Here is a 16,756-nt window from a genome sequence, read left to right as displayed (position 1 = left end):
AATGATTCATTCAAATAGCTTAGATGTAACCCTACATCACTGCCTCATTTAGTATGTGCAGGACTATAAATATGCAAATTAGTCGCAGCCTTTCCTTCCCTTTCCCTGCAGCCTGACCCCTCTCTGACTGTCTTTTTGAGTACCAATGTCTCATATGTTCTCGTGCTACAGTGAGAGAGGAAAACCCAGTTCTTGCTTTGCAAATTAGGAGAGAGTTAGTGCAGCGGAGCGAAAAAAGTTACAGGACAGAAAGTAGTAGTAGTAGTTAGTCCCTCCAAACAAGTTCATGCAATTAGAGGTTTTTATGTATTAAAACCCTGGCTCTCTGGGTCATAGTTCATGAGCGCATAATTGGTACGCACTGCTGTTTTAGCTCAAAAACGCAAAACTTATGGAGATGCTAACAAAGATAGACACTTGATTTTGTAGACACGTAGGTGGTCTTTGACTACAGGTTGCAGATGTGAACTTTATCTGTCATAAAGTGACCAGTTTAGCAAGAGAGCGATCAATAACCGGATCCTCATTACTCAGTCAGCTGTGTCCAGAGCTGCTTCCCAGAGAAAAATGTGGTTTGGCTAATCATGTATTTGAGTTGAGTCTATTAGAGTTCAATATGCGTTTGAAAGGTCATAACCAAATTATAAGTCAATTACACATGATTGTTCACCTGAACCGGCCCCAGCTGTGACCTCTGATTCTGTCGGTCTCGTGTGACTGCTCAGCTTCACTGCATGTTGCTGCCTGAGCCTTCTGGCTCTGGGTGGCCTCACCTGTCCCTGAACACCAACGCAGCAGGTGGGCTTCATGTGGTCTGTTGACTTCTGGGACTGATACCGGAATATAAAACAATGGCCCGTGAATGGGAGGACATACTTAGGAGAAGCACAGAGCTTCACATAAGGGAGCGACCAATAAGCATGGTTTATTTTTCTGTACATGCAACTTTGAAAGTTATTTTATAGATTAATATAGTGAAGCACTAGGCTTTTGCCACGCTGAACAGCAGGAGGCAGTATTTAGCTTTTTTTCTGAATGGCTTAAACTGCAAAATGTGTGAGGAAGTTGCCTTACAGCATTGCAGATACAGTATTATATATCAGACATGTTGTGTCTATTATTGCATCCCAGTTCATGCAGGAGCGGGGAGGAACACTGAGAACAGTAAATTCTTTGAAACAGTGTCACACTGAGACAACGCTGCCATCCCACTCTCTGCAACACAATCTGCACGTCATTAGCAAAGCAGTATTTCCCCAGGGTAAGAGTTAGAGCAAAAAACAGGCGAGGGAAGCAACAACAGGAAGATAGTGAGCTGAAAAGACAGGGGAAATTGAAAAAGTGATAGAGCAGGAAACAAGGAGCGAGTCAGCCTGGTGTGATGTTAAATAACCTGGTTTAAAAAAAAGAATAATGGAGATAGATTGTCTTCTCTTTTCCCTACTTTTACTCTCTTTCACATAGACAGCCGGTCGATCCGAAGTGAAGGTCGAGGGGGAAAGCAGCACATAGATTATGCAGCAGAGCAGGCAATTCATCAGCGCTGTTGGCATGCTGTCTGATTAATAATCGAAACTGCAACACGCGCTCGCAGCTTATGTCAGCTGTCAGTCATGTCCTTAAGGCATCTGTCATTTGTGCTGAACTAATGCCAACTGCATACTTCTTGCACAACTGTGGCACCACCAATCCAAGAGGAGTTCAGCAAAACTCTGAAGGTATACAGATATTTTTTTACACGTGCCAAGTTTACATTTGTCTTGCACAGCAGCTTTGAACAGAACAACAACCCCATGTGGTTTTTCATACCCAGACCAACAATCAGTATTTCCTTGCTATTAAACCCAGTGTCCAGTGGCTGTGTGTCCTCTGTAGCAGTATCAGACAGAGGTGGGCGGATCAATCCCAGTATTGATAATATTGATACCAATGCTGATATTGGTATCAGATCAATACTAGCATGATAAGTGCAGTATTTAGCCCACTGAATTGTGTGAAAAAAATATACCTCAAACCCGCACTATAAAAAATGTCTGAACCTTTTTGTTTTTACTTTCATGTGTAGTTTATTTATATGCTACAGCGCATTTAAACAACACAAGCTGACCCAAAGTCCTTCAGTGACAGGCATATTTACATTTTCAGGACTCCTAAAAACCCACTTTCAAAATAAGTAAAATTTAGTGTTCATTAAAATACATCTAGATTCATCTCATTAATCACGACACACTGCTTTCCCCTACATACATATTTATATCAGTCCTGTATTTGTTCAGTATCGGATCACTACCAAAATTTGCAGTATCGCACAGCACTAGTGTGACATTTCTGAGCTACCTGGTTCTCCTTAAGAAGGAGCATACTATACATATACGCCACATGCTTGTATGAAGGTGGCTTTTGAATGTGATGCACAGGAAAGATGTAGTTTTTTGGAAAAACTGCCTTGCCTTAAAACAAAATAAATCTCCAGGAGCTCAGTAAAAACCTTGGCTCCTGCCTCAAACAGTCTTGTCTTAAACAAGAAAGACTTTTCTTTAACAAGAAGCATAATTGTTATGCCAGCATGGACCCACACGGTCTGTCTTCTAGTTTGCACTCTGCACGGTAAAGGTTAGGTAAGCCTGCTGCAGATTTGAGTGCTTGCTTCTCTAACACAGTGTTATCAGTATCACAGATTACACTGCCATTCTTTTTCAATTGTATGGGAACTTGTTTTTCTGTGTTTGTTTCAAATGTCTGTGTTTTCATGTAAGAATCCTGTGGGGGATTTTTTTCTGCGCAGTGTAAAATGTAAAATTTCATTAACAGCAATGGAGTTGGAGTGGATCATGGCTTAGTTTTTGCACTGCGCTCCATCTCTCTCGTCTTCTTCCCTCAGCAGATGGCTCCACCACAGGAATGGGCTCAGAATCGACAAGTAAGAGCCCAGCAGCTTTCTTTTTGTCTTTCTTTCTATCTCTTCCTTCATGCTCTCTCTATCTTTTTTTTTTCCTTTTTCGTCCTGCAGTGTTTGCATTTCTGGCCATAGATGAGCCAGAGCCAGGATGGAAGCCAGTGAGAGTTTTCAGTCCTTCCACCAGAGCATCAAAGTCCTTCTGAAGACAAGACTGTCCCCTGTCCTCTTTCCTCATCTGAAAGCTGCACAGGTAGTGATGCAAAGAAAAAGGAATAAGTAGGAAGAAATGCTCCTGATAAGCATAACAAAAAAAGAAAGAAATTGCTAATATATTACAGAGGAACTTTAAAGTCAGAAAGAGAAAAAGACAAACTGTCAGGATGTGCAAAAACAACAAAAGCTTTACTTTCAGATTCGGTTTAAGGGTAAATCGCTGCATCTGATATGCTGGTGGGATCACCGTGTCCTCATGAAGAACACATTCACTGACACATGTGGAAATTCAGGGCGAGATCAAATCATCCCCTGGTGTAACCTTGTCTCCATGGCAACGGCTCAAGTGACCTTGCCTAATTTGTACCATAACAACCGACAGTTGCAGAAATATGCACCAGGTGAAATGAAGATAACTGCACACAGAGCTACCTGCCTCAGTGTTTCCTCGCACGGCTAGAGGGGCAGATAAACCCGGAGGAGAGCTGAAGCCGAACAAATAACAATTACCACCAAAGTCTGTCTGACTAATGCAAAACAATGAAATGGGCAGCACTGGAAGAAATGGTTATTTTCATTCATGTGAAGCCACAGATGACAAAGGTGAACAAACAAATGCATGTTTGTTTCTGCGTACTTGAGATGGGTGAATTTTTTAACACTTTGATGAGCTGCAGCATCATTAGAAGACCATTAGCGTCCCCTGTGTTTAGTTATTGATCTCAGGCTGTGGCACCCAGAGCTTTCTCATTACATGCTGAATCCATGATGCTCGTATTCTAATCTTTGTCAGTCACTAGTGATCATTGTCCCCAAGGTTTATTGCCTTTTACCCACTCATTGTGTTTTCATCAGTATGGATGCAGCATTGATCCAAGTGTTATGTGTCACATACCTCAATAGGATTTGGGTGCTTTTACTGTTAAAAAAAAAAAAAGGTAATTATTGGAGACATTTATAACATGTCAAGTTGTCTTGCTTCAAGACTTCTTGTCCGCCCCCTCTCCATCACATCAAGCTTTACTCAATAACTCTTGAGCTATCTCTTCCTAATCTGGGTGGTGTCATGTGGAAAAGAGTTTTCACAGTACTTTAAAATTAACAAATGCTTGAACAAACGCTTGTAGAACCACCTGTAGTAGCACTAACTTGAAGCAGTTATTTTCTGTGTGACTTTATCAGTCTCTTATATCATCATGGAGGAATTTTTTCCAACTCTTCTTTACCAAATTGTATCAGTTCATCGAGGTTTTGGGAATATGTTTAACCAGACCTGTCAAAAGGTCCAACCACTGCATTTCACTCAGGTTGTCTCTGCCATTGCAACAGCTTGATTCTTTTCTTTTTCAGCCATTCTGAAAAGGGGATCAGTTGGGAATCATGGTCCTGTTGCATGACCCAATTTTGGCCAAGCTTTAGCTCTCAGGCATAGGTATACAGAGCTGCTCGTAGCTGAATCAGGTGTCCAGGACCTGTTACTGCAAAACAACGCAAAATCATTACCTCTCCCTTAGTTGGTGTGAGGTGTTTGTGCTGCTGTTTGGTTTTCACCAAATATGGTTCAGTGTATTATGGCCAAACATCTCCAACTTGGTCTCATCTTTCCAAAGGTTTGCTGTGGAAGTCTTGTGGTTTGTTCAGGTTCAGCTTTGCAAACATAAGACTTGCTGTAATATTCTTGTTAGAGAGACGAAGCTTTCTCCTGGCAATTCTTCCAAATGACTCATACTTGTTCATTTTAATTGTGCTGTCATGAACTTTAACATTTAACTCGCTAACTGAGCACTGTAGAGTCTGAGATGTAGCGCTTGGGTTTCTGTGGGCAATGCATGGTCTGACCTTGAGGTGAATTTGCTGAGATGTCCACTCCAGGGTGTCACGGTCCTGGGTCTTATGACCCAGTATTTTGAGTTTCAGTTCTTTTGATGTTCATAGTGTATGTTTAAGCTTATCAGGTTTCCTAAGTTTATTTGTTATCATGCCTAAGTGTTTCTAGTTCTTATTATTTCCCCCTCGTGTTCCAACTATGTTAAATCTCCCTTGCCCTTCGTGTGTTTCATGTCTGTTGTCTTATGTTGTTATGTCTGCCTCTCATGTTCCTGTTTCATTTTGGAGAGATCTCGTGTTTTTATATTATGGATTATGTTTTGAGTCCTTTGTGGTACTGTTTCGTGTTTCCCTAGATCTCAGTTATGGTTATCTTAGGTTTTGCTCTTTGGCTTCGTCATATGGCTTCCCTGTGTTCCATGTTATGTCCACTGTGATGGTTTTGTACCATATTTCAGGTTCCTATATTCTGTCTCCCCAGTTGCTGTTAAGTTTGCATGTTTAGAATTCAGTCAGTGTGTTTCCTGTTTTACTTTGAAGGTCCATGTCTCATGTGAGTGTTTCTAGTTTTGCTTCCCTTGCCTCGTCCTGCTTTATTACCCTCAGCTGTTCCTCCATGTGTTCCCACTTCCCCTAATCACCTCCTGTGTATTTAAGTCCTCTGTTTTCAGTGTGTGATTGTCAGGTCGTCTGTTGTCCACGCCATGCTTCCCATGCCATGCTTCCAAGTTTCTTGCCTAGGTTTTTCTTATTGCTTGTTTAGATTCCCCAGTTTAGGTTTGTGTTAATTTTGCTTCAGTTTGCCTTGCCCTTTGTTTGTACCTCTTCTACTAGCCTTATTAAACGGCTCGCCTTTTGTTAACATTTCAAGTTCTGTTCCCTGTTCCTTGGCGTCTGCGTTTTGGGTCCTTTTTCAATTCATACAGTCTGCCCTCGCCAGACTGTGACACAGGGACGATTCTGACATTGTGCCACATTTATAGAGATGCTCACACTTGCTCATGATCAATTATTGAGTTAATTAGATGCAACTGGCTACTACTTACTCTCTTAATTGCTATGGAAGCAGTAAGGGTATAGTTAGTGTTTCACAGGGCCCAGTGCATTCCTGGGAAAAGTTTTTTACATAACTGGAGACTTAAGTAGGGTCTTGGCAAATATTTTGGTAAGAGAACTGTAACGTGTATAATAAAGTGCAGCTTTTAGTGCCAAGTGTGTACCTCAATCCATCCATCCATCCATCCATCCATCCATCTTCTTCTGCTTATCTGGGGCCGGGTCGCAGAGAAGCCTGGACCTCCCTCTTTCCAGCCAACTCCTGGGGAAACACTCAGGCGTTCCCAAGCCAGCCGAGAGATATAATCTCTCCAGCATTTCCTGGGTCTGTCCCGGGACCTCCTCCCGGTAGGACATGCCCGTAACACCTAACCCAGGGGGCACCCAGGAGGCATCCTTATCAGATGCCCGAACCACCTCAAATGGCTCCTTTCGATGTGGAGGAGCAGCGGCTCTACTCTGAGCCCTCCCGAATGGCCGAACTTCTCACCCTATCTCTAAGGGAGAAGCCAGCCACCCTTCGGAGGAAGCTAGTTTTTTGCCGCTTATATCTGTGATCTCATTCTTTCGGTTGCAACCCAAAGCTTGTGACCATAGCTGAGGGTAGGGACGTAGATCGACCGGTAAATTGAGAGCTTCTCTTTTACACTCAGCTCTCTCTTCACCACGACGGACTGGTACAGCGTCCGCATCACTGCAGCCGCAGCACCAATCTGTCTGTCGATCTCCCGCACCCTCCTCCTGTCGCTCGTGAACAAGACCCCGAAATACTTATACTCCTCCACTTATAACTACTAGCTGGAAAATTCACACTGCAAATACATCACTGTCTTGGCCAAATATGGTCAGTTTAGGCCGCAAAATAAAACAATATGGTCACATATAAATGAAGTGCATCATTATATAGAGCCTGTTATTCAGCGTCATTAAGAGAGAATAGTTCTTGCAGTTACTGTGAGGTTTATAGATTTTAGGTTAGTGATGTTGTGACTGATCGGTGGACTGTATATAAAAATACACATAAAGGCAAGTAAACAGGAAGTGTAGCCGAGTTTGCATTTTCAGACTGACAAATACTAGTTTTAGAATTAACAGCACCAAACACACAATAATAGGATGTATTTTAATTTGTGTTCACATAAGGCTAAACTCCTGAGAGGTCCTTTCATTTTATTATTGCAACACGTGCTTTGGCCATAACTGCGTTTTTGTTGTCCTGTTGATTAAGCACAGGCTCTAGTGTGGTCTCTTCTATTTTCTCCTCTCCGGGAAACTGCTGATGGTGCAGTTTTCTACCCCATCTTCTCTCCTTCACAGCACACTTTTCCGTCCCATGAATTATGCATCTGATTAATTAGGCTGGTCGTTACAGTATATGGTCAACTGGAAACTCCCCTTTGTTCTAGTTCAAACATGAAATGGACATTTTTTTTCTTCCCCTATTTCCTACCATCATTGTCGGCCATGTCTGTGTTATGGATGAGAGGGAGGGCCCTGGGTATTTGTTGTATCCCTCGGGATGCTGCATGGCATTGCGCAGGGGAAATACAATAAAATAGCAAGATAACAAGATAAAAGCCTCATGTTGGACTTCAAAGTGGAACAGCTGCTTGAATAGAAGCAGGCTGAAACACGGTCTGCGCCTTGGTGATTTCAAAGAACAAGTCCACACTGATGGAAAGCTTGAAGAGAACACACGGGATGCTGTGTACAAACACGCAGGTGTACACGTGACGGTGTGAATATTTAATCACTGCGCCGCACCGCAGAACACGTGTGGACACGGTCGCCCCTGCTAAGACGGTACGGTGTTATCCTAATAACAAACCGTGGGTAACACAGGAAGTCAAAGCTGTCCTCAACATGAAGAAGAAGGCTTTCAGGAGCAAAGTGAAGGAGGAGATGAAGGCAGCACAGCGGGAGGTGAAACGCTGCCTGAGGGAAGCAAAGGACACCTACAGGAGGAAGGTGGAGCAGAAGTTGGAGAGGAACAATATGAGGGAGGTCTGGAATGGTGTGAAAACCATCACAGGCCACAACACCAAGAAAAGCACAGTGGGGGGGACTGTGGAGAAGGCAAACGAACTTAACAACTTCTTCAACAGGTTTGACCAGCCCACAACCCCCCCACCCTCACCTTCACTACAGAGTCCAATCCCCACTCTCCTACCTCCCTCGCTTCCCCCCCTTCCTGACACCATGACACCCCCCTCCTCCAATCCCTCTCTCAGCAGCAAGACATCTCCCCCCCTCCCCTCTTCCCAAACATCTCCCAGTGTCACAGTGGATCAGGTCAGGAGACAACTGAGGAAGCTTCGCCCCAGAAAGGCAGCAGGCCCAGACAAGGTGTGTCCTAGGATGCTAAAGGCGTGTGCTGCTGAACTTGGGGAGCCGCTACAACGAGTCTTCAACCTCAGTCTGCGACTGGGGAGAGTGCCCGCCCTATGGAAGACATCCTGCATCGTCCCGGTCCCCAAAAAGAACCGGCCCAATGAGCTGAATGACTTCCGACCGGTGGCACTGACGTCACATCTTATGAAGACTCTAGAGCGGCTCTTCCTCAACCTCCTCCGACCACAGGTACAACATGCCCAGGACCCACTACAGTTTGCATACAAGGCGGGTGTCGGAGTGGAGGATGCCATCCTGTACCTCCTACACAGAGCCCACTCACACCTGGATGGGGGAAAAGGCACGGTCAGGATCCTGTTTCTTGACTTTTCCAGTGCCTTTAATACCATCCGGCCCTGCCTGCTTCAAGAAAAACTGAACAGGATGGAGGTGGACCCCTGCCTGGTGGCTTGGATCTCCGACTACCTCACCGACAGACCACAGTACGTCAGGCTGAAGGACATCACGTCTGACACAGTGGTCAGCAGCACAGGAGCACCACAGGGAACTGTGCTGTCCCCTCTTCTCTTCACCCTGTACACCTCTGACTTCTGCTACAACTCTGAATTATGCCACATTCAGAAGTTTGCAGACGACACAGCCATCATGGGGTGTATCTGGGATGATCAGGAAGAGGAGTACAGAATTCTGGTGAGGAACTTTGTCGCATGGAGTCACACAAACCACCTGCAACTCAACACCTCAAAGACTAAGGAACTGGTTGTGGACTTCGGGAGGTCCAGAGAAGGTCCACTGCCGGTTCAGATAGAGGGGGAGGAGGTGGAGGTGGTCAACAAGTACAAGTACCTTGGGCTGTGGGTGGACAATAAACTGGACTGGTCATGCAACACAGAGCACCTGTATAAAAAAGCCCAAAGCCGACTGTACTTCCTCAGGAGGCTGAGGTCTTTTAACATCTGCAGGAAGCTCCTGAGGATGTTTTACCAGTCGGTGGTTGCTGGAGTACTTTTCTATGCTGTGGTGTGCTGGGGGAGCAGCACAGCAAAGAAGGACTCATCCAGGCTGGAGAAACTGATCAGGAGGGCTGGCTCTGTGGTCGGCATGAAGCTGGACACTCTGGTGACAGTGGCAGAGAAAAGGACATTAAAGAAACTGATGGACATTATGGACAATGCCAGGCATCCTCTGCACACGGCCATAAACAATCAGAAGAGTCTGTTCAGTGACAGGTTGCTTCTCCCAAAGACAAGAACTAACAGACTTAAAAACTCCTTTGTCCCACACGCCATCAAACTGTTTAATTCCTCTCTGGAGGGGAGAGGAAACAGGAGGACAAAGGAGGGGGGAACAACTAAGCTGTAGTGCCTCTTCACCTCACTGTGCAATACCTTTTGTGCAATACTTTTGTAAATAGTCAACGGTGCAATAGACTCAATACTTGAAATGTGCAATTCACTTGTATTTTTATTTTTTATTCCTATTTATTCTATTTATCCCCTTCGTATATTTTATTTATATTGTCTCTGTATTTATATATATGTGTGTGTGTATAACTCTGTAACTTCTGTCGGTGCTGTGCTTTTTTGGAAATCGAATTTCCCAGAGGAACCCACCCGAGGGATTAATAAAGTTCTATCTTATCTTATCTTATCTCTTAGAATGCTCCTCGAATCGCACTGTACTCAATTTGAAGCAACCAGCCTCTTCTTGCTGCTGTCTCTTGGACTCTCCTGCTTATGCTCACTGGAACGATCACGTTAAGCCACATTAATCCAAGCTTCATCGAACTCCACTTCTTTATGACACACAATGTCACATGAATGTAAGTAACCAGAAGGCATAAACCTCCCTCCAAACAACAATAAATCAAAAGATTCTCGCTAGATGCCAAATTCCTCAGCTAAAGGTGCCTCATCATTTATTGATCGGTGCTGTGCTCGTGAAGGTGGGCTCTCCCGGCTCCTTGGAGACTTAAACAGACACATGAATCCTTTTGCTCATGACAGGAGGGAGGGGATATTCAGGCACTTTTCTGTGCAAAAGCTTGCATTTCTCAAATATGTGCATACACTCACACATTTTACAAGCTTTTAATGAAGTGGGCTTGCACCATGAAGTAATAGGAGGTGTTAGTGGGTGGTTCTGCATTGTGAATCCTGTGGCCTTTCATCGATGCAGGGCTTCAATAGCTGTGTATTGATTGTCCCTCTTTTCCTTGTACAAAAATCAGTCATGTACAGTACCCGTCCACTGATGCGCTGTGGTCAGCATCGCTGTCTTTTATCATTGCCCACTCGTGAGATTATACTGACGAGTCGAGGATGGGCAAAAATTAAAAAGCTGCAGTTCTAATTGTGTCTCATGACTGTAGCTTTTGGAAGGTTTTAAGATTTAAGTGTCAAAATGAAGCGGCAAGGTGTGTGTGTGTGTGTGCCTGGGTCTGTTATCAGCCTTACTACTGCTCTGCTACAAATACTGTCAGATGGCATTACTCGGATGTACAGTATTTGTGTGCACCTGTGCGTCTCAGCATGGGTGTTTATGCCTGCATTTGTGTGTGTGTGTGAGTGTGCCTCCGACCATTTTCCTGTAATCATCTTGTGTGCTTTTGCGATGAGTAATGAAGCGCTGGCTGTCTGGCAGATGCTGTTTAATCATGCAAATCAGCACCACGCTCATTCCCTGCAAGGATATTGCAGCCAGTGCTGGACAGTGAGCAAGGCCGACCTCCTCCTCGCTGATTTATTCTGCCCTCTTCCCGCTGCCCCTGCGAATGACACCACGGCACTAATGGAAAGGTTGACGGGGAAGGAGGGAGGCGTAAAGAAGGACAAGGAAGGTGTGGGAACGAGGGTGAAGGAGAGAAAGAATGGAACGGAGTAAAAAAATTAGCAGCAGGGGGAAGGAAGAAAGAAATCTGTGCTCACTCTGAGTCCAAGACACAGTCTGGTTTAACCAAAATTCTCATCCGTGTTATCCTTGCATTTCTTCAGCTGCTGGCAAACTTGTTGTCTTACTCTTCCATTTATTCCGTTCACGAATGCACTGATTAGCATGATGCATGACCACACATTAAAAAGGAAATTTTGGGATTTGTTATGTTAATGGACACTAACATTAAAATGCAAACAGGAGAATGACGTTTATCCAGGGCTGTTAAGGTGTGGCTGATGAGAACTGGATGACTTCGGTCTTTGTCTGTGCGTATGTGTGGGTAAGTCACATGTTTCCAAATATGTGGTTGTGGTGCGTTTGGGAGATGAAGTCAATGAGTACTGACATTTGCACTGATGTGCACTGAAATGGAAAATTCAGTGCGGACTGACAAACACCTGACTCTCACCTCAAAACGTTGAGCAGGTCCACTATAATTCTACACAGGAGCATATACCAGCATTTGTATTTTTAATGACAGATATATATATATATATAGGCTTGGTCTCATAGTTCAGTAGCTTCCTCTGGATGTGTTCGACAACACAAATTAATAGTTAAAGATTGTGACGTTTAAGGACTCTTTGGGCAACTGAACCATTAAGAACCAAAAATAAGTACAAATTCATTTTTAATGATATGCTACATGTAGACCTATTACATGGCTTTCAGATGTGGTGAGTCATGATATTCTGCTTGGTGATTGGTCAACGTTTTTCTTTCAGGTTCAGTTGATTCTGTACATTATTATTGTACTTTATTGAGCCCCGTGGGGAAATTGCTCTCTGCATTTAACCCATTCACTCAGTGAAGCAGTGGGCAGCCATTGGGCGCCCGGGGAGCAGTGTGTAGGGACGGTACCTTGCTCAGGGGTACCTCAGGGTAGCTGTTAAGGGGAATCGAACCCCCGACCTTCCGATCATGGGGCAACCACTCTACCTACTGAGCTATCCCTGCCCTCACTGGTTGCGTCCCAGACCTGAAGCCAACTGTAAAAACTGAGCACATAAAACGTAGTCCAACTCAAAGGCTCAAATTCAGACCATTTCTGTACTTAATGTTTAGACACTTTTGACTTTTCCCACATTAGACTTCCACAGAATTATCACAACAGTTCTGTTCCTGCTAAGAACATAAGAAGCTGTTAGTGTGTTACAAACAAATCAACAGCCTCCAAAGCTAAACGATGAGGCCCCTGCAGAAGTGCCAAGAACTTGAGGGTGCCTCTAAAAGCGAGTTAATCATCACAGATTTCCAGCTTTACAGCAGAAATAAACACAATTTTATAAAAAACAAAAAACTTTAGTAACTTCAGCGGTGATTCTAGAGTCTCGTGGGGCTCTAGACAAAAACTCACAGGGGGGCCTCTCCACTGTTCAACACCATTCTGCTATAAATGCTCTGACAGCACCAACAGCAGTCCTATAACAGGTAAAACATTAATCTTGGCAGAGGTTGTGTTTATTTCAATAACAATGCTGTGATCTTTCAGCCTGGTGGCTTTGCTAACAAGTCTACTGCTAGTGTATCAACTCTGGGATAACTTGTCTGCCCCCCCAAGCTTTTGTCTGCCTTGCCTTGGGTGGCAAGTGGCAGCTCTGTGTAACTGTGGCTAATTTTCCCCTTCATTTCAATAAGGAGGGATCATTTAGAAGAATTGAACATGATTTATTGAGATGGAGAATTCAATTAATGAGCTATTTGCCAATTAGACTCTGATGAACCATCATAGCAGACAGGAATCCAAGAAATGACAGGAATTAGGACAGGACCACTGGTGGAGGAGGTGAAGATGGGGGTCTGACTGACCAGGGTGAGATAGAGATGGGGAGGAGGTGGGTGTCTGAAAGGCAGAATGACAGAAGAGCGCTGAGATTTAAAACAGCCAGAAATAAGGCTGATTGGCTCAGAGAGGGCAAGCAAGAAAGTGATTGGATTAGAGCTATGATGTCAGGACTGATTTTGACAGTGTGGGAAAGTTAACACAATTTAAAGAGTAGACTAACAACCCCAGCAAAGCAACCAAATGACTTACTGCATTTTTCCTATTTTATACTTAAGCGTCATGTCAGTGTACCCACTTAAATATGACACATCCTGTACAAGGATTAAAGATGTGGCTTTTTTAAACATTTGGTGTGCCACCAACATAGGCAGCTACATTGGGTGGCTTTCTGCCAGGCCTTACATCAGGAAATTTGTAGCTGAGCTCAGGAGGTGGAGCAGATCATCTGCTAATCATCTACTAATCGGAGGGTTGGCGGTTTGATCCCTGGCTGCCCCTTGGTCAAGTTGCTCTCTGATGTGTTTCATTGATCTGATTCATATGGTGTGTGAATGTTAGACAGAAAGCACTTATTAGTTTAATCTGTGTAAATGGAAAAACCTCAGCCAGCAAAAAAACCAAACTCTATGACAGGTTTTATGCTTCACCTAGAGTACATTATATCCCCTCTGTTACTACAACACACAGCTTTGTGGAAATAATGAGATCACACGTCCCGGGTGAGTGCTGGACTGCTGGAAAGCCTGTGTGGGCTTGAAAGCGGGAGATCATTATTAAGCTGTTTGTTGCTGTCAGGAATCAAAAAAGGGTCATACTCGGTAGCAAACACAATTCAAGGTGATGCAGCCATTACAAAGATATGGATACGAGCATGTTTACTTCTTGTTCTGGTCTAGAGGCAGTGCACACTTTATTAAAATATTTATTACTGTGTAAACGGATCCATGCATTTGCACAACAGGAGATCGTGTGGAATGAATCGTAATGCAGCACTTCCGCTTTGTTTACATGACGCATTAAACTTTCTAGGCAACGGCGTCTAATAATCTCAGCTTTATGCATGCCAGAATTACCCCTCAAGCATACCGCGGCAAAAAGAGTGGACATCCCCTTTACTGTTTTTTAGCTGGCTGAATACCATATGTGCAGGAGAGTGAACATCTGCCACAAAACAGGAAGGATACATACACGTGAACAACAGATCTGCAAGTGGATGCATCCCCCTGAGAGAGCAGAGCATGGTCATTGCTGCACAATTCCAGTTCCAGCAAAGAAACCAAAGAAAATAGTCATAGTGTCACTTGAGACTGTGGAAGTAATGAAATACTACATTTTTTACCCAATGTGGCATGCCAGAACAGGAGTGAGCCCATCTGGAAGCCCAAATTAGATTTTAGTTGGATTGTAATACATTTAAATCAAAGTAAAGCAGGTTTATCTTTCCCTTTTCATGACAACAATAAATTTGTGACTGCAGTATTTGTTAGAAAGAGGAAAAAATAGAAGTTGTACCTAAATACAATAAAGTACCAGAAAAATCACCTCCTTAATATTTAGATTATATTTAGAGCACTGACTAAAGAAAAAAGGTGAACTGGAAACGCTGTGCTCAAGGAATTCTGGCCCCTTTCCTTTTGTTTTCCCCACCGTACTCCCTCCGTTGCCTTTTTAAGTCCCAGCTATCAATCTATGTAGTATTTCCTTTGTGTTTTTTTTTTTGCCAATCCAACACTGTGACCACTAAAGGAAAAGACAGAAAGCTCCCCCAGGTTCATGTTCCATCACTGATCTTAGTGTCATCGGCCATCAGCCATTTAATAAATTCATCTCCTTGAAGCATGCCTGCATCACATCCTTCCTCTTATCTGCCCATTAGTATCTGCCCTCTCCTCATCTCCCTTTCCGCCACATTACCATCAAAGGGACAGACATCAAAAGTGCCACATAGCGACCCATTTGAATGCACTTGCTGCTTTGTTCATGCTTGTAAGACTAAATACCTCGGCATGCATGTGCACATCTTTTAATGACTTGTAGCCTGTAGTAGATAAAGCTGATAAAATGTGGCTGAGTGGACTTTGAAGATAAAGATGGAAAAATTAAAAATATTTAGGTAAAAGGCAAAAATTTAAAAACAATTTGTCATGTAAAAGAGCTGTTTAACCAATGAAAACATTTGTCCCGTCTCCAGCTGTTTCGCATCTGATTTCGGGTCCACTCTGTAAATGCTGGTAAGGTAGTAGAGCAGTGTCGCAGCCAGTTGTTGTTAGAGCCCGCGTCTAAAGACCTGAAGCTAAGCCACAGTTTTTGGACAATTTAGTAGAGTTAATGTTTAACAAGTGAGGTCACCAGCCACTAAGCTAAAAGCGATAATTTGCTAACTTTATCTACATGTGCTAATGGCTTACCTGCACAATACAAATCTGCTTAAAAAAAGTTACAGTTTTCAGTTTCAGGGAAAATTATTGCCTACTTGTATTGTAGCTCCTTGTAATTATGATTAGCATTTCATATGATGGTAGATGAACATGGATGAATTCTTCTACCTTAAGTGTGCTGTAGGGATTAGCTTTCTGGGACTAACTAGCAGAGATGGGCAGTAACGCGTTACTTGTAACGCGTTACTGTAATCTGATTACTTTTTTCGAGTAACGAGTAAAGTAAGGGATTACTATTGCAAAATCGGTAATTAGATTACCGTTACTTTCCCGTAGGAACGCTGCGTTACTGCGTTACTAAAACCGTGATTTTTTGCGAGAATGTCTCACGACAGTGACGTAAGCGAGTGCGCCGTTAGTGACAACAGCTGTGTGCAGATCAACAATGGATCACATATCGAGTGCGGGAGAGAGTATGAGCATGCAGCGTTTAAAGCGTGGAAGTACTGACCTTACTTTGAGTTTGATTCCATAAAAAGTGACAAAAACATTAGCGTCCATCGTGCGTGGGAAGAAAACTTCTTTTTACAGCGAAAAAAACCCCTAAACTTCCAAGGAAGCACCAAGAGCGCAACGACGTAATGGGAAACTCACAGAGACACTACCGTATCCTTCCACTGACCGCTGCACACCTGCACCAGGGTAAACCTCCGCCTACTGCAGTCCTGCTTTACAGGTGAAAATAGAGCAACAGGACCGCTGAGTCTTTGACTTTATTTATGTTCTGCTGTGTTTTACTTGCATCTATTTGAAAGAGTGAGTGTAAACACAAAAAATTATTTTATTTTATGTGCTGGAATGTGCAGAAAATAGGTTTAAATGTTAAACTCATTTATTCAACTCAGAGAATGTTGCATATAATTACATTTTTGCTTGATGCATAAAGTTAAAAGATTAAAAATGATAAAACAAGTTAAAAAAAGAGACTTTTCCATTTGATTACATTTTGTATGATGGATTATGTAGAAAAAGTAGAATTGGGCTGAAAGATCTATCGCTTTATCACCTCTTCAGGTTGTAAATCGTGTTTTTAAAAAGTAACTAAGTAACTAAGTAACTAAGTAATTAATTACTTTTGAAAATAAGTAATCAGTAAAGTAACGGGATTACTTTTTTGGGGAAGTAATCAGTAATTAGTTACTGATTACTTTTTTCAAGTAACTTGACCAACACTGCTAACTAGTATGGTTTCATGATGCTTAAAGATAAGATTATTATTTAGTGAATATTTGCATTTCATGGTTATACAGA

This window comes from Aulonocara sp. 'chitande type north' Nkhata Bay, linkage group LG4 (assembly GCF_057382095.1).
Source record: "Aulonocara sp. 'chitande type north' Nkhata Bay isolate Kocher_YH1m ecotype deep benthic linkage group LG4, A_spYH_male_GT1.1, whole genome shotgun sequence".
NCBI lineage: Eukaryota > Metazoa > Chordata > Actinopteri > Cichliformes > Cichlidae > Aulonocara > Aulonocara sp. 'chitande type north' Nkhata Bay.
This window is presented reverse-complemented; position numbering follows the sequence as displayed.